General features: G+C 44.3%; 1 protein-coding gene and 1 pseudogene across 18 annotated transcripts in view; one reads left to right on the top strand and one right to left on the bottom strand.

The window, feature by feature from the left end:
• Pard3 (par-3 family cell polarity regulator) overlaps positions 1–25,894 on the bottom strand; it is a 549,854-nt gene that overhangs the window by 346,668 nt on the left and 177,292 nt on the right. The gene's annotated exons all lie outside the window — the stretch shown is intronic.
• On the top strand, positions 21,138–21,588 carry Rpl28-ps7 (ribosomal protein L28, pseudogene 7; annotated as a pseudogene).

Below are 25,894 nucleotides of genomic sequence, written 5' to 3'. Positions count from 1 at the left end.
CTAAGGAGAACCGTGGAGCTTTACAGAATGAAGCAGGGCTGGTTGGGGACTCAGCAGGATCTGCTATCTACCCTGACAACCTGCTCTCCCTTGGAGCCACATAGTACCAGAAATGAAACAGGCTGACCTCTGACCTCTGTGAGCACTTGCACAGCGTGTGTGTGTGTGTGTGTGTGTGTGTGTGTGTGTGTGTGTGTAAATGTTATAAACGGTACATGGGTACATGTTTTCCTACAGTTTTAGGAAGGGAAATAGCACCGTTATTTCTAAATCTCCTGTCAGAGAATGACAAATTCTCGTGATACATTGTGAATAAGCTGGGTGGTTTTTTTTTTCCCACAGTTTTTGTTTAGGATTTACCATTTTAACACAGCCCTAATGATAAAGCAACTGTTCCTTCCATCATCTGGAATTGACTCAAAACATCATAACATTTGTGCCTAACGAAATGTTGCTGGGTCAGAAAAGCTCTTGCTTTGCAATCATGAGTACAATACCCAGAACCCACAGACAGACAGACAGACACAGAGAGAGAGAGAGAGAGAGAGAGAGAGAGAGAGAGAGAGAGAGAGAAAGAGAAAGAGAGAGAGAGAAGAGACAGAGATAGAAACAGACACACAGACAGAAAGACACACAGAGACCGACCGACCGACAGACAGACAGATAGACACAGAGAGAGAGAGAGAGAGAGAGAGAGAGAGAGACGGAGACACAGAGATAGAGACAGACATACAGAAAGACACACAGAGACAGACCGACAGACAGGCCAATACCACACACAGAGACAGAGACCCAGAGATAGAGACAGACACACAGACAGAAAGACAGACACACACACACAGAGAGAGACAGAGACAGAGACAGAAACAGACACACAGACAGAAAGACACACAGAGACAGACCGACAGACAGACCAATACCACACACAGAGACAGAGACCCAGAGATAGAGACAGACACACAGACAAAAAGACAGACACACACACACAGAGAGAGAGAAGAGACAGAGACAGAGACAGAAACAGACACACAGACAGAAAGACACACAGAGACAGACAGACACACAGACAGACACAGAGAGAGAGAGGAGAGAGACAGACACACAGACAGAAAGACACACAGAGACAGACCAACAGACAGACAGACCAATAACACACACAGAGACAGAGACCCAGAGATAGAGACAGACACACAGACAGAAAGATACACAGAGACAGACACACACACACACATAAACACACAGAGAGAGACAGAGACAGACACACAGACAGAAAGACACACAGAGACAGACACACACACACATAAACACACAGAGAGAGACAGAGACAGACACACAGACAGAAAGACACACAGAGACAGACACACACACACATAAACACACAGAGAGAGACAGAGACAGACACACAGACAGAAAGACACACAGAGACAGACCAACAGACAGACAGACAGACATGTATGGCAGTGCATGTGAGGGGGAGGCAGAGTGGTAGGTACTTGCAGGCCGGTCAGCCTAGCCTACTGGATGAGTTCCAGACAAGTCTCAAAAATTGTCACAAAAATAAAAAGGTACAGTCCTTGCATAGCCCCATTTGAGGTTGACATCTGTCGTCTACACAAGTGTACCTGCCCCGCCCACCTCTCAGCACGCAAGCCGACTAACGAGACAGCTAGGAAGAAAACATTTTTTAAAAGGGAAAACCACCAAACCAGGACAAAATAGGAGTCTCCCAGCTATTTGCCATGCCTGCTGATTTAGACCACAAGGTGACCCGGGTTCGTCTGAGAAAGCTGATCTTCCGTGAAAAGCTTAACTGCAGCCAGATCACTGTGGGAGCAAGACCAGGGCAGTGGGAGAGTGGACATGATAAACCAGCTGTTCTTTGTCTTCCAAAGTCTGGAGAGCAAACGTCTACCTGCAGCAGACAAACAGGCTGCAAAGTCGCAAGTTAGGGACCTTTTCAAAATATAATTTTTAATCACAGCCTCATAAGTCTTCATCATTATATTTAAAAGGACTCTAATTACATTTAGGGAAAGAGAAGTGGATACACACATTGGCACTAATGGGATCTCAGGACACGGATGGTTTCAAAGCGGCAGCCAGCAACCTAAGATGCATTTTGGAGTCATTTGCATTAAGCACAAGTTTTATCAGAAGGCCAATTAATAGTCAATTTAACAGCTCTGTGGAAAGAGTACTAAATTAAGTGTGTCAACACCATATATTTGATATCAGGGCCCGTCTCACATGCGTCAAGAAAATTACATGAGTGAGGGAAATGAAGAGAAGTGAAGTGGAGGAGATGAGAGCCATCGGTGGCGACTCGCAGCCGTGGCTGACAAGTCCAGTTGTTTCCAACATCTGGAAGAGACGATGCCATTAAAAGGAGACCAGTCTCTGTAGATCTTTCATGAAAAGCAGAGAATAAATTAACTCAAGCTCCCAAGGAATAGTTTGTTTTTTTTTTAATTATGGAAAATAGTAATCCCAAGTTAAGTGACATAGATACATTAGAAACCGATGGGTAGTGTTAGCATCTTATGAAAATAGATCAATCATTTTCGTTAAAATTAAGCCAATATTCTATGTGTGCTATCAAAAATCTTCAAAGCCTACATCATCCTAGCCTTACATTAGTCAGGTCACTCTTACCCTCATCCCTATAACAATCCAGATAATTCATGCTTGACTACCTTGGGGAGTGGCTTACAAATTATATATATATATATATATATATATATATATATATATATATATAAGATTACAAAATATATATATATATATATATAATCTTCCCCCTGGTTCAAAATATCACCTAACCTTATAACCCCACACTCCAAAAGGCTGCCATACTTGGAATGTGAGAGAAATATTCATACCCACTGAATCAGAAACACTGGGGCTTCAGCTTTAGGCACCCGTCAGGTAAACGTCAGACAAAGAACACGTATCACCGGAGTCCCTTTAAGACCTGTTGTTTAAAGTGACAGCCAAGATATAGCTCCTTAATTCAGGTTATCACACTGCGAGGACCATTAGTCTCGCATGGGTGTCAACCCGGAGTCACTCAAACAAAGCAAAGCGTCAAGGCACAAAGAAAGATGAAGGTGGGGTTTGCTATTAACCGTCGCATCAAACTGTTATCACACTGGAATTCGTTTGCTTGGTATGGTGCCAAGGGCATCAGGAGGCAAAGAGGTTCCAGACAGATCGTTGGCACCGATGCGATCCAAGGGCAAAGATTGCTCTAGAATTGCGGCTAGTAACCTAGGATTGTGGCTAGTAACCGAGGACGCGGTTTGGCATCATTTATATTAAGCACACGTTTGATCAGGGAGCCAATGAATAGAAACTCACACACACTGTCTGAAATTACTTTTCTCTGGCTATGATAAAATGTCATGAACAAAAGCAACTTGGGGAAGAAAGGGGTCCGTTCCATATTCCAACTCTCACCCCACATTCCATCAAAGGGAAAATGGGAGGAATCAGGGCAGAAATTCAAAGCAGGAACCTGAAGGCAGGAACTGAAGCAGAAGCCACGAAGGTGTAAGTGCTGTATACTGGCTTGTTCCTCATAGCTTTCTCACTCCTCTTTGTTAAATATGTAACCCAGGACCACCTTTCTGGGGTGGGTACAGCCCACAATGGACTGGGACCTCCCACATCAATCATTAACCAAGAAAATGTCCCACAAGACAATCTGGTGACAGCATTTTCTTCACCGGAGTTTCCCCCTTTCACAAACAAAAAAACCAGGACATGCAATGACTGTATGCCCATCTCAAAACAGGAGCAGGTAAAACAACATACCAACAGATTCCTCTTCATCTGCTTTTGATTTAAATTGCTTAGGTGAACGTAACTTGAATACAGGCCACCCTGTTGCCTGTATAGCCTGCTAACTTGGTCCAGAATCTATCAAGGCAAAGTTTCCTTAATTAGCTAGTTCACTCAGATCTCAAACCCAACACCCCTACCTGGAAGCAAGCCTGAGCCAACCAGAATGAAGACACTCTATGAGAAAACTTTTCCAGTGCTGTCCCAATTCCAACTTAAGGAAAAACACATAAAGGTCAGACACTATTACTGCCCAAAGCTTCATCTACAGAGGTAAGTACAAGGAGAGGAGGACAGCAGTAACCAATGAATATGTGCAGTATATAGCTCAAGGGAGTAGCTTAGGGCTCAGCCAATCATCCCTGTAGGAACTCTACCAACATAGATGCTGAAAGGGACGTTCTATATGCTGCTTTGATTTAAAAATCTCAACGGCCTCAAATACACACGGGGAGGCTAATTATGAGACTAATAAATAACCACAGCATGTGGAACGGGGGGAGGCAGGAAGGTCAGGAGTTCAAGTCCCACCTGAGCATAATGAGACCCTGTCTGGATGCCACCCATTCTTTGTATGTGTGCATGTGTGCCCATATGCATGCACATATTACATAAGACTAAAAAAACAATGCTATATTCATATTACTCAGAGCATATCTGGTTCCAAAATATGTATATGCATTCATACATATAAACATACATACAACACATGCATCTCAGAGAGTATAGAGAGGGGGGAAAATTTTACCAAGTAGCAACATAGTTATGAGATACTCAATACTACAGAATTGTACTAGGGGCATCTTCTACTGTGCACTCCATTCCTTTTTGGTCTCTTATTATTTATAGAAATGTGCTTTTAATATGAAAGTAAATTTACAGCCAAGTGAAATCAAGATTATAAATATATGTTCCTTAAGAACCCAGCAAAGTATCGGCATAATAGATGATATCATTAAAGGTAATGAAAGATTTTGATATTCGAAATTGATATTTTATATTAAAATTTAAATGTGACATGTTCTAAATATACTTTTATGCAAAGACATTAGAGCCACGTGGATCACAGCAACAACCCCCAACCATCTCTCTCATCGGCATACGTCGGAACCCTCTGGGAATAGAGACAGCTCTTACTTTACGTGGAATTTACCAAGCTGGCTTTCCTCATCTTTCCCACTGTTTTTGATGCTTAACTGTATTCTTCAGGCTCAACACAATGAACAAACACATTAGAATTTAGGGCCACTCTAGACCTGTGACAACCAGATAAAACGTGGTTATCACTCTCTAGACACGGTTGAGACCAGTTGAAATAGCCAGGATTTACTGGCCCACTGTATGGCTTTGAAAACACCCAAAAGCAAGGAACGCTCTTAAATGTTTAGCTCACTCTCCTAGCACACATTATCTTAGAAAATTTAGTTATTCAACATCTGATAATAAGATCGCAAAAAACGTCCCTCCTGGGACTTTCAGACCATATGCAAATTCATAGAGTAGGGGACAAGACTGAATGGTTCCTCAGAGCTTAAGGGTAGGCTCTCATTGTCAACCTACCCCTATTCATGGGTCAAACAAAGGGACAACAGCAATTAACACCAAGTGACAGGAGATACAACAGATTACTCACACTGCCTGAACTCTCTTATTTTCACACTTGCTTTTAAAAATAGAACAGCAGGAGTTTCAAGATCCAACTTTTTTTTTTTTGCCATACATTTTAAATGCAACATAAGTAATCAGCCAGAATCATATCACATCATTCCTCCCCTTTGGGAAGATTACGAATATTACATGTACCGCGTGTATTAAATAATTACGGCTGGAAATCATCACAGCACGACAGAACACAGGTGTCACTGCCAAGAATTCATCCAGGGATGTATTACACCCAGACACATGCTTTTAAGCCCTGCAAGAAAACCACTCTCGTTCTTAACATTACACAGAACGATAACCACAGCTGGGGGAGGGACAATAAGCACCTGGGAGAGTTCTCAAAGGGACAAATTATTACTGGGCACTTCCCCGTCCTTCAGAAGGCAACGGGAAGACTCCAACTCAAGACAGTGCTGCTCTGTGATCACAGGAGAAATGCTTCATCCAGCTTAGAAAGACAGACTTGGGGCCATGACTATGTTTGAACTCCCGTTAGCTAGAACACCTGACCCTTGCTTGTAGTAGCTGCTGAAACCTTAGCCTGTATTATCAAGTCCTCCCAAAAGATACCTCCACTATTTCCTGTGATTGTGTTTCCTTGTGCCGTGGCTAGCCAGATGGAACTGGGTAAGCTATACAACAGGGCTAGCCTCTTCAGGCAACTCAGTTCACCCTGAACAAGCACAATCTGCCTATTTTATTGTTCAGTTTGTATCAGTGAGCTCAACTACATTTTAAAAACCCTTGTTTATAGCCAACAGTATCTACCAATCATTTGAACTTGGTTTTCTATATGTCACAGGCAGTCTTTATCTCCCGTTGTTCGACATTTCCTACACAAATCTCCATGATGAAAATGGCAAATTCACCATCCAACAGCAATGACAGGACATGGTGGTCCCCAAACCCCAATCTTCCCTGTGAAGAATTGTTCTTACTGATTCCAAGGCCAGGAACAGAAGGTCACCCGTGAGGCACCTCGAAATGGCCTCACTTTGGCAAATAGTTCGAACAAAAAGACCCCGTACAATCTTTGATACTGTCTCCATCGCACCTCAAACCCAATGACCGCTCTCACAAGTAGCCCACTTTTGAAGACCAGTACTCCAGGTCCAGTTGTTCTCAGACTTTACTTCAGATAGTCACAGTCCGTTGGCTGATCCTTTGAAAGAGGGCTGAATTTCCTGTGTGTTAGGTGAGCATGTAATGGGTATTAGTTGAGCATGGTTAAGAGGAGAAAGGCTGTGCACAGTGGCGCTGTTAAATGATATATCACTGGGACATATGTTCTACCTTCAACGTACTTGAACCGGACCCCATGCAGAAACTGAAGCCTTGTATTTGGTGGTGGTGGGGGTTGGGGGTCAGTGTATAACATAAACCTCAAGGAAACTATGTTCACAGAAGCTCAAGGAAAGCAATCGAAAGGGCTGGCGAGGAACCACACACCTCTCATTTCAGCACTCAGGAGGAAGAGGCAGGGTTCTTTAAGCTCCAACCAGGCACCTCTACATTCTAAGCTCTAGGTCAGCCAGGACTACATAGCAAGACTCTGTTTTGAAAAACTAGAGGAGAAAAAAAGAAAACGAATGTCTCCCCTTGGGTCCCATGTGATTTTTTTACAGTCACTCCATATTTGGAGGTAATTAGGATTTTCTTCCAACTCAGGAGAGAAAAAAAAAAAAACACTTTGTTATGCTCTTTTAACTATTAGTTTAAAATAAAACAGCAGGAGTATGATATTAAAGGTTTCTCTTCAAAAACAGAATGTTTTTCATTATTTAAATGATCTAATCATTTCTTCACTTATTCGTTATTCTTTAGGAAAGCATTATCTTTATAGCCCACACCTTCAGCATCAAAGACAAGGACTCACATGCCCTGCACTCTAGAACAGCGCCCCACCTATGTGTACCAATTTAATGCCATAAAGATGAAGGAAATAGTCTCATGTTTACCCAGGTCTCCTGAGCTCCAGCTATAGAAACGTGTTAAAATTGATTATCTACTACAACATACAAGTAAAAGACCCCTGGGTCAGATGGACCTGTGAACGAAAACTCTGTATGAACAATATAACACATGGCTCGAGTATGATGAAGACTCAGATGTAAAATTTCAAGGTCACAAAAGCCACACAAATGCACATGGAGGAAGGTGGGAAATGTCTGTGCTTCGGGTCCGTGGCTGAGTAGCTTGGTACCTCCAGGAAAGGCATGACGTCAGAAGATATAGTCATCAGTACCAACAATCCACACAGAGAGAGAGAATTAGTGGGAGGAGACCCAGAAAATGATGACCCTGGTGCCTTTTGGCAGGCTGTGTATTTGGACCTGAGGGTAGCCTCAGACATGACCCCGTGCACCTCCTCGCCCACTCCTCTCCACTCTACTGCCTCCCCAGAGACAGGTCTCAGAAACCAGACTTCCTCTTTCACAGGGTAGGCAAGGACACTCTAACCTCTTACCCCAGAGCGAGCTGTGGCTCTAGAAACAGTCCTTGAACCTTCCATCTACTTTTCTCTATTGAAGCTGGTCACAAAGCAATCGCCCCACATAGCCTGCAGTAGGCCTTGAGGTTCCCCATTCCACAGAGGCTCTGCCTCACAACCCGGGAATATGAAGAGCAATTCAGTGAGATATACTGCCTTAGTCCCATCTCACTTCCTTCCTCCAATCAATTTGCACACGGTGGCCATGAAGTCATCCATTATGTTGTCCCCTTTTTTTTTTTTAAGATTTATCTATTTCATGTATGTCAGTACATTGTCGCTGTCCTCAGACACACCAGAAAAGGCCATCAGATCCCCATTACAGATGATTGTGAGCCCCCATGTGTTTGCTGGGAATTGAATTCAAGACCTACGGAAGAGCAGCCAGTGCTCTTTACCACTGAGCCATCTCAACCTGTTTCTGAGTTATATCAGTGTCAGCTGGGAGCAAGGGAGGAAAGATATAATACATCCTGCTACCCTGACACAGACCAGGATGTTTAACCAGCTAAGGCCAGCACACAAACCATCAACATACCCTTACGGACAAGTTCTCTTACATAACTGACATGGCATGCACAGTCTCTTAAACCAGTGACCCTGATGCTATGGCCCTTTTAAGACAGTTCACATTGCGGTAAGCCCCAGCCATAAAATTACTTGGTGGCTGCTTCCTAATTGTGATTTTGCTACTGTTATGATTTATAATGGAATATCTGCATCGACTAATGGTCCTGGGGGACCCCTGTGAAACTGTCATTTGGGGAACCACCAAGGGGGTGTGACCCATAGATTCAAAACCCCTGTCCTAAATGAATTAGGGATAGCAGAATTAACAGGTCATGCCGGCATCAAAGAGCCTGACCACACACCTTCCTTTTAACGGATTCCCCCTTCCCCAAAAGGCTCAAGGCAGGACGAGGGAGATTGGCCAGGTTACATTTGGACCTGTGGTTTAAAGCAAAAGGTCAAAGAGTGGGGGCCGGCCTGAAGAAAGAAGTAGCTTTCTCCACAGACAACTCCACTGCTCTGAACCACAACACCTGAGAATCCAGGAAGAACAGCAGCAGCTTAAAGTGACAGAAGCCCTTTACCCCACCATGCCCCAGCAACCAACTGAAGGACACAGGGTGAGTGTAAGAGAATCACACACACACACACAAATGCCTGCTTCACAAGTGGAAGTAAGCAGGGGTTAGCCCTATAGAGAGGGGTCACCGGTGCACGCATCATTTACATACAACGGACCAATAAGGATTAAACACTCATTTACCCTCATTGTGTAAGCGGACTGGAGGGGGAACCTGGATGGGAACCTTCTCCAGGATGGCCAGCTCCCCTGCCCTGGAGGTGGTATGCCTACTTGGTGGGTTGGTCCTCTGGCTTCACAGACCACCTTGGTTCCTGACTTCCCTCCTTAAAGCCTCCCTTTTCCTTAAAGCCTTCTCTAGTCAACCTCACAGTCAGACATGGGAGGCCCAGGAGAAACAGTAGCTACTGTTAAGGTTCCTGATTCCATCCCGGGTTTCGGCACCAATGTTAGGTTTTAGAATCTCAGCCTGTGCCCAGACAGGAAACACCCAGATGCCATGGTTCCTCGTGGAGAGGTTTAATGAGAGAAGAGTAGAAAAAGGGAAAGGTGGACGGCCATGGGCACGTGGGGGGTGGGGTGGGGTGGGGAAGGGCACAAGAGCAGTGCAGTGAAGAAAAAAGAACAAGAGGGGGTAAGAGGGAGGAGGGGCAAGCAGCCCCTTATATAGTCATGCACAGCTGGCTGCTGCCAGGTAGCTGTGGGGGTGGAGCTTAAACAGAATACCAACGGGTACAGCCACATTATGGGCATGAGCCAATCCTGTCTTTTCCTCGGAGACTGCCATGCTGAGCCAGACCCTACCAGACCCCACAGGCAGAAGGAATTGTGACCTAACAAAAGACAACATGGGGATTAGCCAACATATTATGAAAAGTTTAAAAAGCCTGTTAGGAAAATGAGTGGCAATTCAGTCTTATTGTCAGCTTCGCTTTGACCGCTGGAAAGACGAGAGCAAGGTTAGAGAGAAAAGAAAGATATCGTATAACCACGGATGTTCATGCTTTCGGTGGCCGGGTTACAAAAAACACCCACCGTGAGATCTCAGACTCAAACTGCCACAAAAGCAAACGAAACACTTTCATCAAAGGACACAACGATAATTTAAGTCTCAGTACAAGCTTCAAGAATCAGATACCGCTTAATTACCGCTTATGGCGGGATTTTGGTTTTAAGGGACTGTAAGAGGAAGAAGCATCTACGATACGAAAAAAAGCTAGCATTATGTTTACCCGGAATCCATGCTGACCTGAACTCTAAGCCACTTCAAGCACTCAAAACAGCACACAAAAGAAGGTGGCGCCATTCAAGTGAAGCGCTCTGAGGCCAGACTTTGAAGGAGATGAGAGCACAGCCCACGTGTCTGATCCTCACCTCTGTCTGAGGAGTCTGAAGTGGCCAGCAGCAGCACTCGGTCCACGCTGCCTCCAGGGCTGTGGCATACACTGAGCAAGTGTAACCGAGGCAGGAAACAGCATGCTTGAGTCAGAGTCAGGAAGGGACTCTTCCAGATTCTCCAAACATCAGTGCTGGGCCACAAAGAAACTGTCCTGGGAACGGTTGTGCCTTCAGAGAAAACAGGCCTTGAAAGGTCTCCCAGTAGCCATAACCGAATGCTCAGCCACACAAAGGTGTAACTGGAGAAAACGTTAGATCAATGGCAAGTTCTGAGCTGCCCTAATGCATTTGTAGGAGAATAGACTGGTGTGTAGAAGGGGTTGCTTCCTCTGAACAGCATGGTCAAGGCTCTGGCCTGTACAGCTCTGACGCTACAAACAGCAAATTCCAACCTTAGGGAACTTAGGACCAATCAGCTGTGTGCATTCAGCAAACGCCAGGGGCGTCAGTAGAAAGGTGTGCTCTGTTCAGAGTATGCGAACTGCTCAAAATGATCACAAATAAGCATTGTTTTTGTCCAAACAAAGTCTTGGACTTTCGTTGTAACCACAGAGGCTTTACCAAACTCTGCGGCAGCATGTTGATGGCTCACATCCTGGGGCTCTCTCTGGCGGGGTAAATCCAAAAGTTACCAACTGCTGTTTTATGCCTTTTACTATTAGACTAGTACGCACTTAACACACAAATGCCAGCCACGCCAGAAAAGGATACAAAAATTTATTGTGGATGTGCTTTTAAGTTAACGTCAGTTTACTACCCATCAGCTTCTCTAGTGCCAATTAGCACCTTAAAAAAAATGTGTGTAAATATTTGAAAAACATGTTTGCAATTAAAAGGAGGAAATATTACACATTAAAATGGGGAAGAGACTTTAGGTTAAATGCTGGAAGGTAGCTGATTCTCAAGATACCACATTTTCACAGCTTAGCAGAAACCGGTAGATCCGCCCTGAAATAAAACACAACATGCAGCTCCTACTTAAAATTCAGCAAATGTCAATTATTGTTTACTACTTCCAAAGCTAATAGGTTCTCTAATTGAATGTAAGAGGTTTAAACTCGGGGCATCATTAGCGTGCATGCCATGTCAGTAATGAAGTGTTGACAAGCACTTTCAGTACCAACATGGGAAAGTTCCAGAATTCTTTGTATTAATGTTCAGTGGCTGCCCTCTCTTTTTTCTTTTAAACAGTAGGAAAAGTCAGTGTCCACTCCTAGGCTTAAAGGCGAGCTTTATTCTTAAGAAACCTAAAAGGAACAGAAGATTGCCATAGCATAAAGGGTAGAATTTCTAAAGAAAATTGTCACAGAAAGGAGTAGGGTAATCCAAAATAAACAGTATAAGAAGTTACAATTGAGTCAGTCACCCTGAGTCAGAGTCTCACATCTCTGGGGCACCGTGTTTAAGTTGTTGGGCTTTGAAACTAGGTCAAAGTTACTATTAGAATAGTTATTCTTTATTGAAACTACGACAATCTCTCAAGTCAGAAAGGAAGCCAACAGTGTTCATTCAAAAAGAAAGGTCTAGAAAGCAGGCAGATATTTAAATAATACTAGTGTTTCTGGGTGAAATTAAGTAGACAAATTTAGACTTAGCCTTTTCAGCCAAACTTGACTCCCACAATTCCTCCTCTGACCTCTACACACACACACACACACACACACACACACACACACACACACACACTCATACTCACACACACTCACACAGACTCACAAACACACTCACACAGACTCACACACACTCACACACACACACAAACACACTCACACAGACTCACACACAGACACTCACACAGACTCACAAACACACTCACACACTCACACTCACACACTCACACACTCACACTCACACACACACTCACACACACACTCACACACACGAATTTTTTTTGATTTAATGGTAATTCAAGCAGAGTAGGGTGGTGGTAGATGGGATTTTGGAGGCAATTTACAATGATGTCATTTTAATTTGTGTAAATGCGCACAATGGCAACAACAAACGTGCTCTATGTAAGTATAGGACCGGCAGGCCCATCTACTCGGGCAAACGCAGTAATGATGAAGATGGTCACAGTCGGGGACAGAATCTCTGCACCAGACACTGTTTTGTATTAACAGTAATTAATGGAAGCGTTAGATCATGATCTGATGCCCTCATTCTAACAGAACAATGAGGCTGCATATCAGGAAGTTAAAAATATCAGGAAGTTTTTGTGCCATCTCAGATTTCAGTTTACTGAAAATTGTTTACTACTTGTTTACTAGAGGACAAATCTTCAATATCCATACATGGAGAAACAATTTTTAAAAACTGAATCAGAGCGTACTGGCTGGTTTTGTGTGTCAACCTGACACAAGCTGGAGTCAGCACAGAGAAAGGAGCCTCAGTTGTGGGAATGCCTCCATGAGATCCAGCTGTGACTCAATGAGTGATCAAGGGTGGGAGGACCCATTGTGGGCAGTGCCATCCCTGGGCTGATAGCCCTGGCTTCTATAAGGAAGCAGGCTGAGCAAGCCATAGGAAGCATGCCAGTAAGCAGCACCCCTCCATGGCCTCTGTATCAGCTCCTGCCTCCAGGTCCCTGCCCTGTGTGAATTCCTGTCCTGACTTCCCTTGGTAATGAACAGCAATGTGGAAGTGTGAGCTGAATAAACCCTTTCCTCCCTAGCCTGCTTCTTGGTCATGATGCTTTGTCCAGAATAGAAACCCTGACTAAGACAATGAGTGAAGTAAGAAAAAGTTAAAGGATCATAGAACCATGAGCGCTTCTGTTCTCTATGTATTGGCAGGTATGAGAAATTATAAGAAGGCAGACTGTGACTTTCATTTATGTGGCTTTTGTGATACACACTATAATGAGAATGCCTGGATATTTCTATTGTCCTACAAGCAATGAGGACTCAATATACATGCGTGATGGTGTTAGGCTTCTTCAGTCCCTTCCAGCAAATATCAATAAACGAAACTGGAGCATTTAGGTTGTTTATTTGTGTTTGCTTTGATCATGAACCCTGAGTATTAACCAGCTTCCCTTCTAATACTCAACATGGCTCAGTACCCTGACTATGTATGACAGAACATAGTTTGCAAACTGTGGTCGTTCTTAACACTTTCTGGATTCAGTGATTTACTAATCCTCCCTCTACACAAAGCCAGGTAGCATTCCCTCCCTTCAATGCCCAGGGGTTAAGGGATCTTTCTATCCATCACCTCAAATGTCTCATGATCTTACTTCCCTTGGAGCACTCCTACCAAAATAGGCTACTGCTACCATTAAAATGTGTTTACCTCAGGTATACAAGGAGATGTCTTTTATCTCCCATTCCTGGGAGGGAAAGTGAGGTTTGAACCCTCTAAGCCAACGAGGGTTGCACTCTGTTCACCTCAACAGCCTCGATGAACAGCAGCAGAGTTTTCAAGGTACAGTTGATACCCAGAAAACAAGTACCGACTAGGATAACCAGAATGCCCTGAGACCACGGTGTATCGGCAGCATTATATAATTAATTATCATTACGACCTCCAAGGCTACTTTTCGGTTAGAGATCGAGGCAACTTTGGTGTTTCTGGCTGTGTGTGGAGTGAATGCAGACACACACTCCTCCTTAGAAGATGACAAGTGTTACTCAGACTCTTTATCCCTCGCAGGTGAAGGGCACGTCGCTCTGCTATAAGACGACAAACCCCACACCTCGCTATACCACTGAGAAGCCTAGCAGTGCTTTGCAGGGCCTTGTTTGTGACTTGACTCCCTCCAAAGCCAATCTGAGTTCTGAGTGGAAACTCTGTCGCACTGTATGAGCTTCACGGAACTGCAGGCCAGAACTGCAGAGCAAATTGTTACAAATGCTCTGCTCTTCAGAGTAGCCGATGAGACACTTATCATCCCTACTAACTAACGTCATCCAGTGCCACGTCCCTCGCAATGTGGGAGTGAGTTCTTTGTCTTTTCCGTCAGCCTGATAACTCCCCTGAGTGTGAAGGAGGGCAAAGGTGAACTATTACAGAGAGAGCAAAGAGTCCTTGAGTTCTAACCCAACTTCCCTTCCTCCAACCCAGACGCACCCATCCTAACTAGAGGCTATGACTAACTCTGAAAACACGGAGCATGCATTTCTTCTTACACAGCTGTTGTGTACTCCACCCTGGGAATAGACTCTGGGGGCTCCATGCTGAGCCACCGTTCCTCCGCAGGCTGCAGATCCTCTCTCCTTCCCGCCTGGGGTACATTCACTCAGCGCTGAAAGCCATCTTACCTCTAAATCAATCCCCTTTTAACTGTTTTTGAACCCTTTGCTAAAGCGCTCCACCTTCCTAATCCCTCTGTATCTCTGCGTGTCTTTTTAACACAGGTGTCTGCCATACTCTGCCTCGTATTTTAATTAACTGTGCTCAGGTCTTACAGGAGCTCATTCTAACTGAATCGGTCTTATTGGCAAAGCAGTATTTTTCATTGATCTAGGATTTAAAAGGCTTTGTAGGTTCATCGATGCAAAGTTGTTATGATTTTTCTAAACCCCAAGCCCTTGGTGGACTACCCTGGCCTCTTAAAATCATTAAATACATTCCTCTGCGTTTCCCACCAGAAGCTATAAATAAGCGTCAGGGAAGTAGCCAGGTATATAGCATTATTAAAAGCCCAATTTATTTTAAACAGCAAGCCTCTAGGCCATTCACAAGATCACTTCAAAGAAAGCTGAACACTGAGACAAGAATTCTCCCTGAGATACACAAGTTACAGTTGGGGGGTGGAGGTAGGGAGTGGGGAGCACTAGAACCCTAATGTTCCAGGGTTTTAGTGAGCTAACAAAACAAGAGCTCTCCTGTGAACGCAAGGCTATTGGTAACACACCCTCGCCTGTAAACCGAGACTCCACATTTTAACAAAGCTACTTCTCCAACAGAACACTGGGGAACAGCGGGCAGGAAAAGGATGTTCCCTAGAAAGAGCAGGAAAGCTGCCTTCATTCAGTCTACATGGAGTGACTTACTTCCTCAATGAATAACAGACTTCAGGCCTCATCCTACAGCCCCAATTCCAACAAGGAAGATGTCGTCCTAGGTGACGCAGCCTTGGAGGAAACCCTGATGGTAAGAGTATGTGCCTGGCAGAAATCACCCTGGGCTCAGTCCTGGTACCATAAACCCAAAGTTATTCCCCAGAGCTAGGCTGAGACTGTGCATGTTACATAGAACAGGCGTTCAACACGAGTTGGTAGAAAAGAGAGTGTGTTACCCCCTGAGCACAGAGCTGTGAAGGTTTAACCAAGCCTGCCACTGGCCATGTCCTTATCACCATTAACGAGCACCACGGTTCCTGCACATAGGATTTCAGAGTTGTTCAAACAGCGCTAAATGCCGGCCATCCAATGAAGAAGAAACAACTGAATTTTAAGACCTGGGCGTAAAAACATCATAGGTTGTTCTGACTATGAGAGAGGGAATGAAACATTTTCTAAACTTTCTGAAAGGCACACACCCGTGCACATCAGTAGTACGTCTCAGACCTCAACTAGTTACGATTCAAGACTTGGTCCACGTAGAAAGAGTTGACAACGCCACGGATATATCACGTGAGCAAGTCTGTGTACATCCAATTAACATCCAGTGTGTATAAAGGTTTCGAGAGTAATTTGTTCAACACCAAGGACTTAATTACGAAGAAAGGACCGGAGCTTGGCTCCAGAGGCATTTTCAGTATTTCCAACACTCATTTTTCAGAATTCAATTTAGTTGGTTATGCAATTAACAATAATTCCTACACTTGGAGGTTGCCACCCAGAGATGAAGACTCTCATTTTTCGCAAGAACCAGGGCTGGCCCCAGATAACATGGCTGATGTTAAAGCAACAAGAAGACAGAAAGCAGAAACTGTTTGCTATGTAACTTAAGTCGGACACAGTGATGTTAGACAGATTCTCAAGCCTCTCTCATAAGCTGGCCAGCAGAAGTCAGTGCTAGAACCTCACACGGATCTGTCACAGTCATGCCCTTGGCACTAACACAGCGTGATCAAGAAAGGATAACGGAATCACACCTCAAATCTCTATCCTTCCCCAGAGTGTGTACTTGGTGAGGATTGCCTGTAAACACCCTTTGTCGGTTAAGTTTGGTTTCTTTTTCGTGTGTGTGGCTGTGTGCTGGGAATGAGCCCAGGGCACACATACACTCTGCCACCGAGCTGTGCCTGCAGCAATGAATCCAGAGCAAAGTTTTCCTGGCAGTAAAAGTGGGTGCCACTGGCACTTAAAAGTAAGTGCATAAGAGCTGAAGTTTCAAAACAGAGAAGGCAAAAGGGATGGGAAACAATGTCTTGCTTACTGAGAGTACCTGATGCATCCTACATCCCACGTCAGGAGGGTGCAGAGTGGACTGATGGAACTGATGGACTGGCAATATCTTCATCATTACTCCCAACCCTTTCTCTTCTCCAGGAACCAAATTGTTCCTCACTGACCTTACCGCAGCCACCATGACAATTACTGAACAGAAAGGATGAGACTTTTACCTCACTAAAGCTGCAATAAAGTTTCCTTTCAATCCGTTCCGATTCCTGTTAATCCTTACTCAAAATTGCACTTGGTGAAGCCAGGTGAAGACTGTGTTGCACTTTGAGTCCGAAGGGTCCCCGAAAGAGCCTCAGTAAGATGTTAGTGGGGAGCAGAAAACCCTCCATGCTGGGGGTCTCTGGAAGATGGCTATGGGGTGCAAGTCTCTTGCTCTTACTTGTCTAAGCTATGAGGTGAGCGTCTCATCATGGTGTGCTTGCTGCCTCACAAAGGGCACAAAGAAATGAAGCCAGTCACACAGGGCTACACCAACCATGACACAGCACACACACACACGCGCACACACACACACACACACACACACACGCACACACCAGTCACACAGGGCTACACCAACCATGACACAACATGCACAGACAGACAGACAGACAGACACACACACACACACACACACACACACACACACCAGTCACACAGGGCTACACCAACCATGACACAGCATCCACTCACACCAGTCACACACACACACATACACACACACACATACACACACACACCAGTCACACGGGGCTACACTAACCATGACACAGCATGCACAGACACACACACACACACACACACACACACACACACACACACCAGTCACACGGGGCTACACTAACCATGACACAGCATGCACAGACACACACACACACACACACACACACACACACACACACACACACCAGTCACACAGGGCTACACCAACCATGACACAGCATCCACTCACACCAGTCACACGGGTACACCAACCAGGACACGGCATCCCTCAACTGTGTTCACACACAACCTAATTTTGAGGGTCACCCTTCCGTTTACTCTGATTATAAAAATAATGCTATCTTTCATATAGGCAAAAATAATGTTTTTTGGTTTTTATCATCTTGACAACCAGCATTTAAAGTGTGTGCTTTTTGAATGAGTCGATGAAGTCATGGGGCTCTACTGAAATGATTAAAGGTTATCAAAGGCCTCACATCCCATTTACATTTAATAAGGAAACGCATTCATCAGGAAAAGTTGATCCAGTGAGACGACACCGGAACACTGTATCTTGGAAATAATTTCTTCTCTGTACACAAAATCTGTAACTTCAAAAATAATGAAGGTATATCAGTGATGTCGTGATGCCCTGACATTGAAGGAATACGGGGGGAGGGGGATAACATTAGAGCAGTGGCTCTCAACCTCTGGATCGTGACCATTACGGTATATCAGATATCCTGCATCCTGCATATCTGATACTCACATTACGATTCCTAACAGTAGCAAACTTACGGTTATGAAGTAGAAATGAAAGTAATTTTATGGTTGGGGTCACCACAGCGTGAGGAACTGTACTAAAGGTCACAGCATTGGGGAGGCTGAGAACCACAGTTCGAGAGTGTCATATCTCACCAACCGTCCCTTACACAACAGACTCGTATCCAGGAAGTAAGCTCTTTCTCCTGCCCGTGTGTGTGTGTGTGTGTGTGTGTGTGTGTGTGTGTGTGTGTATGTGTGTGTAGCCCAATATTTGCCATTTTAATTTCTATACAAACAAATCCTACTGATCTTTAAACATAAAACAATACAGCACACATCTAACAGATGCAAATTAGTTTCACACATCTATCTGCCATGTTTGGCTAGGTGAGTCACTTCACTCCAGTTTCAGACTTTACCATGAAAAACCGAAGTGGGCCCAAGCTCCCCATCCTTGGTAAAGACTAAGAGCCTGGGTGCAGGCTTCCAGCCTGTGTGGGTGACACTTTTGCTCCCTCTGTCCCTCAGCAAAAAGCAGGGTCCTTCACAGAATCGCTGAGTTTTCTGAGATTCAATGGTTACGTAAAACAGGTCCCAGACATCTGAATCCCTTTCACATGAATGTCCTAGTGCTTGCGTGTATCTGCAGTAAACAGTTGAATTGTTCGTGTTTTGTGAGAATGAGTAAACATTTTACTATCTCGGTCTATGTTTACAGGTCATGAATATGATTGTCTAGAGTTCGTCTTAAAGTAAGACACGGAACACTAGTTCACTGCAACTCATCTTTGACAACAAATTTACAAGGTACGTGTACCTTTGGTCTTTATTTTAGAGATGAGTAAACTGAGGCCCAAGAGAGGCAAATAGCTTGCCTGAATTTTTAACCTATGAAGATCAAGCTCAGGCACCTGTTACCCTGATTGATGATGGGTAACATCTCCTCTAACAAGTAAGCAACAGTTTTAAAAGTTGGAACATTGCGTGTATTAATCATTGTGCAAACCCAGGGTAATTTATTGTGCAATTATATCCCATTAAGAGAATAAGTTTAATTCTATCAAGACAGTTCATCTGGTCACTTCTGAAGACCATCTGGCCAAATTAAATGCATGGCATCAAAAGAATTAAGCATCCAGAACCCAAGAACCAGGTACTCCTCATGGCCTGTATTTTCAAGAGGTGATTCTGACGCACAGTGCACCTGGGAGGGGTCCTCACTTGCAGGTTGATCTTTAGTAACAGGCTGCTGCACCTTTATCTACCTGGATGGCACCATCCTCTCCTTGAGGACCCTGTGAAAGCAGAGTGGTACAGTGGAACTCTGGAAACCAAAGCTAGAGAAGAGGGGTTTCCCAGGCCTGCCCTGACAACAGCAGGACTCTCATCAAAAACTGAAACAAAATAATATAAAAAGTAATGATTGATCCAGGGGCAGGGTCTGGTAGATGTGCCCCAGTTGGTAGAGTCCAGGCCTACTACGCACAAAGCACTGGGTTTGATCAACAACAAATAAAACCAGGCATGGTGGGACCTCCACTACAAGGCTGCCCTGAGCTACATGAGACCCTGCCTCCTCACAACACACACACGCACACACACACGCGCGCGCACACATGCACACACACGCACACACGCACACACACACACGCAGACGCACACACACAAAGCTTGGGCACTGTATTTACATCAATTCAACTCCTCCTCTGGCTCTTCTCCGGTGGCTCCACAAATTCACAGCTGCTGCTACACATGTACATGTATGTATAGGTATAGCCATTCCATGTGGTTGTTTGAGGAAGCATTTAGAGCTCACCTTGGGATCGAGTAACTATGGGGGATGGGGAGGACATGTCTCTGGAGAAGACTGGTTCTCCCGCTCTCGGAAGCCATGAATTGCCTGTGGCTCTTCACAGTTCCTGTTTTTACTTTTATTTATTATTTGACAATGTCAAACACGCGTGTGTCATATATGTGTGTGTGTATACATATATGTATATATATATATATGGTATTTTCATTTTCACACCATTATCCTCTCTTTTCCCTCTCAATGTAAACTTCTTCCCAAAGTCCCTCTCTCCTTTCATTTCTTCTTGTGTGTGAAACTCCCTGAGTTTAATTAAGGTTGCCTGCAGGAGCATGGGTGGATGGGGGAATCGAGTTCCTTACTGCGGGCAAGGGGATCCAAATCATAAATGTAAGCAACAAGTGTAAAATGTGAATTATGGCAACACAGGACTTTTCCTACTTTTCCCCGCTTGTTAAATTCCAGAACAGAAGGATAATGTCTGGAACTGCCGGTGAATAAATGGAGTCTGACAAGGAGTAACCCGGCATCATCTATCTCTTCTCCTGGTCCTGGGGTATCGTTAATGACAGTGCAAGGAACGGGTCCTCAGAACTCACAGGGTTGATGGCCGAGTCACGCATTCTCATAATGGGATCGAGGAATGGCGCCAGGCAGTGCACGGTGGCATCTACTTTGCAAAGCCTTGAACTACTTTTTAATCTCCAAATATGAAGGGCACACGTGTATCTCTGAAAGGGATGGGAAGCCAGGTCCCTAGAGACGTATCTAGGCAGGCCACCAAACACATCTGACAAAGGGAAAGTCCTTCTGTGTCTTTGGAGTGTAGTGGAATCTACAGCAAAATGCACGCTTTGAGTAATGTCTGAGACATTCGAAATCTTCTACAAAAAGAACTTGGTCCTTTCTGGTATCCAGGTACACAAAGGAGGCAAATGGATGCTCACAGGGGAAAGGCTAAGTGTAGGGAGAACACGAGTCCACAGAATGCAGGACATTCAGCCAGAAATGTGAAAAACTCCAGCCGCCATAGGGAGAGGAGCCGCAGCCATGTCCGCACACCTGCGGGTGGTCATTCGGAACTGCTCCAGTTTCTCGATCAAGAGGAATAAGGAGCCCAAAAATCTGAAGGCCCGAAACTCCTTCCGCTACAACGGAAGTGCGGTAATTCACCGCCGGAGTGGAGCCCACAGCTGATGGCAAAGGAGTCACGGTGGTTAGGAAACGCAGATCCGGTCAGCTAAAACCTACCACTTCTTACGTGAGGACCGCCATCAACAAGAACTCCATAGCTACCCCCAGCAGCATCAGGCACGTGATCCGAAAGAACAAGTACCGCCCCGATCTGTGTATGGCGGCCATGCGCAGGGCCAGTGCCATCCTTAGAAATAAGAAGCCTGTGGTGGAGAAGAGGAAACGGACCCGCCCCCCACCCCAAAGAGCTCCTGAGCCCCACTTCCAAGACGCAACAGAGAGTTCACTGACTTGTTCAGCCACAGAGAGAGGGAGGGAGGGAGGGAGGGGGGAGGGAGGGAGGGAGGGAGGGAGGGAGAGAGAGAAAGAGAGAGAGAGAGAACAAAGATGTAGGAAGACCTTTGCTTGCCCTTTACTAACCAATGCAGCGGGTTTTACATACAAGTCGTAATTTAGTGTCATTCCATAATACATACAAAAGTTCATGCTATGTTCTTTTGCTTTTACGACAGGAACTGTGACATAAAAGTCCCAAGGTAGCACCTTATGAAATACTACATAGAAAGAGATTAAACAAATTGACCGAAGCAGAATGTCTGACTTTGTTTTTAATGATAATAGCATCCGTTTTGTTCTTCCGCAGCCCAAATAAAACAGGTTACTGATCTGATGCTACTAAGGTCAAAAGACTCCTGCCCCAAAACCCACGCCAAGCTGGGACACCCACAGAGCCCAGCTGACACAAGACCTACCCCTTCTGCTGGAGCCCCAGGTCAGCAGATTTTTAAAGTAAGATCTTGAAGGATTGGGAAATTCCCTTAATCAATAAGGTACATGCACAATGATCTGAGCTCAGTCTCCAGAATTTATGTACAAAAGCTACCGTGAGGCTGGTGAGACGGATGGCTCAGTGGATAAAGGAACTCACTGCCAAGCCTGACAAATTAGCTCCATCAGGACCCACAGGGTGGAAGGGAAAAACCAATTCCTTCTTCCCTCAGACTGTCCTCTGAACACACACACACACACACACACACACACACACACACACACACACACACGTGTACAGGAATAGATTGATAAACAAAATATATAGTAAAGATCGTGTCTTCTTAAGGTCATGATGGTGCACGCCTAGAACCCAGTACTAAAAAGATGGAGACAAACCAGAGGCCTGGTGGTCACCAGCATCCTAGCCTACTCAATCATTTTCAGGCCACGCTGGATACATTATCTTTTTTAAAAAAATGATGAAGATGGAGCCCATGGATTCATAGCACCTCAGGTTAACTTTAGGTTTCCACATGCGTGCGTAAACAGGTCATTACAAGTACCCACACACATGGGCACACATGTACACACATAAAGATAAAAATACATCTTTAAAAACAAATATGGAATCACTTCAAGATGTTCTATTTTGAGAACTGTAAACAAACATTTCTAAAACTGTCCAGATCCTTCCAGCGTTTCTTTTAAATGTATGTTAAACATAATTTAGCCTCTCTATTTATAGCCACTTCCTCTATAAAGATGTGGGCATAAAGAGCAGCAGTATTGACGAGTCAAGAATGATTGCCACACAGGAAACTAATAACAGGAAATGCAATTTGTAGCTGCTCGTGGAGAGCAGTCCTGCAGAAACCAGGAGGTTAATGGGTCTGCCTAAGAGCCAGCCTCACACACATAAACATATACATGCACATAGTATATATACATGTATGTACACATAAATATATGCATGCACACATACATAAATATATGCATGCACACACATATACACATGAATACACATAAATATGTATGTATGCATACACATAAATATATACATGCACATACATAAATACACACATGCACACATATATGTACACATGAATATACACATGCACACACAAAAATATATACATGCACACACATAAATATATGATGCACATACATAAATATACGCATGCACACACATAAATACACACATGTACATGCATAAATACATACATGTGTACACACATAAATATATACATGCACACATAAATATATGCACACATGAATATACATATGCACTCACAGAAATATACACATGTACACAAACATGCACATGTACACACATAAGCATACACATGTATGCACAGATAGACACACCTACACACACTGATATACTCACAATCACACACTTGGTCACCAAGTCATTTGTGAAATAAGAACCTTGGGAGAAACTGTGCCCTCAGGGCAGAGTCTTACCTAACTGTGAGCAAATGAACCTCTCAGAGCTGCCACGCTCACATGCCCCCTTCATCTGAAGAGCACTCCTTAAAGCCCATTAGTCCACACAAGGGCAGAAATGTGCACGGCTGTGAAGTGCAGCTCTGGCTGGCCTCGAACTAGCTACGGAGATTAGTCTGGCCTGGAGCTCACAGAGATTTGCCTCCCAGCATGTGTCGCCACACCCGGCACCCAATAGCTTTTAAAGAAGCAATGGAGTGGCTATTGACATAAACAGATAAAGATGTAAGAACAGAGACCAAGAGGTACGGACACCCGCCTGTCTACCACTGTGTTGCCAGGATGGTTAGAAAACAGACCTGGGGGTTGGGGATTTAGCTCAGTGGTAGAGCGCTTGCCTAGCAAGCGCAAGGCCCTGGGTTCAGTCCCCAGCTCTGAAAAAAAGAAAGAAAGAAAACAGACCTGATGTTAAAATATTTAAATTTATGCCTAGACCTCTTCCTCTGAAGCATTTCTCTGTTATTGAGAAGAGACCTGGCTAGCACCGTCTCTGTCCCCTGGAGAACTAGAGAGGTAGGTTCCGTATGAGGAACACCAATGTCTTCTGTGGCTATGCACCTTGTATCCAAGGGGTCAATCTGCCGGCACCACCTACCACCCTGAGCACACTTAAAACTGTCGTCTGTAGGTGTGTGGCAAAATCAGAAGTAAAGGAGCCAATCACATCTAATTAAGAAAAAGAGAGACCAGTCTCATTGTTAAAAATAACAAAGGACTGGTTCTAAGAACAGTGATTTAAATGGAGCTGTGCGACCCCAGGCACATCCAGACAACCCACCCTCCCTCAAAAGCAGCATTTTGCAAGCACTGAGAGGAGACACTGGACTCCAAGAGGTAATCGCCAGATTCCAGAACGGGTGTTCTCTGAACTGAAAGGAATGCACCCAAGTCAGTTGCCTGACTCTTTCCCCTAACATTTGTTTCAAATACTATTCGACTCTTCCCATTTTCTTAGGTCTCTTCATACACAAAAGCAAAAAAGGGTTGGTCTGATTTACAGCTCAGGTACTAGAGACTGAGCACAGGGCCTCTTGCTTGCTCACCATAACCCTCCTCGTTCGAAATGACCTACACCCTCAACCCCTTCAGAACAATGTCAAGCCCAGATAAGCAGAATTCATTATTAGAAGGAACAGCTATATTTTCCTTCAAAATAAAGTCATGGCTAAGAAATTTCCAAGACAGCAACACGGCACCAGCCAAAGAAGAAAACCTACCTTGTATCACAGTCACCTCATGAGACTACAGTGGCCTGGGAAGAAACTTCACGTGGGACCTGAAAGCTGATTTTGATCCTAACGTAAAATTTCAAATAGGAGAAATTATGCTTGAAATAAACTTGGAATGCTTAAAAACAATATCGTGCCTTAAGTGGTGGCAATGTTCTTAAAAGGAAGGCAAGAAAAACCCTGACAGAGTACAACCAAATTTACATTTCTTTCTGTTAATGTTAGGGAACAGATGCAACAAGGGTCACCTCTGCCTTTAAATGAGGTTTGAGCCATGGCAGCTTGACTGAGCCTCTCCTTCTCACTTCGGCAACTAGACACGCAAGACCACATGGATCCCTATCTCGTTATTACAGACTATTTTCTTCCTAAAATAAAAATAGAGGTAGGTAAACTCCAAAAATAACAAGGAGTGTTTCTTTCATTTCCTTCAAGCAAAGATTTAAAAGACAAAAAATCAATCTCAGAGGAAATTCTTGCAAGAATAGGAAAACAAAAGAAAAAGTATGTGTGTAATCTTGTTAAGAACTCTCAGCTTAAATTCCTAGGAAGCTGTTTATTCCCCTGATTAGTGCTCAACACTCTGAAGCATGCGCAACCTGCATCTGTGTTTTAAATTATTCTCGTTTGTGTATTGCTTCTAGAGTTGCCTGTTTTTATTTTAGACAAGTGCTTCACCTACATGTATGTATGCACACCATCTTCACCTACATGTATGTATGCACACCAACTTCACCTACATGTACATTTGCACACCAGCTTCACCTACATATATGTATGCACACCAGCTTCACCTACATGTATGTTTGCACACCAGCTTCACCTACATGTATGCATGCACACCAGCTTCACCTACATGTACGTTTGCACACCAGCTTCACCTACATGTACGTATGCACACCAGCTTCACCTACATGTACGTTTGCACACCAGCTTCACCTACATGTACGTATGCACACCAGCTTCACCTACATGTATGCATGCACACCAGCTTCACCTACATGTACGTTTGCACACCAGCTTCACCTACATGTACGTATGCACACCAGCTTCACCTACATGTATGCATGCACACCAGCTTCACCTACATGTATGCATGCACACCAG

Source organism: Rattus norvegicus, chromosome 19 (assembly GCF_036323735.1).
Source record: "Rattus norvegicus strain BN/NHsdMcwi chromosome 19, GRCr8, whole genome shotgun sequence".
In the NCBI taxonomy this organism is placed as follows: domain Eukaryota; kingdom Metazoa; phylum Chordata; class Mammalia; order Rodentia; family Muridae; genus Rattus; species Rattus norvegicus.
Note: the sequence above shows the minus strand (reverse complement) of the source record. Positions and strands in the feature narration are given on the sequence as shown.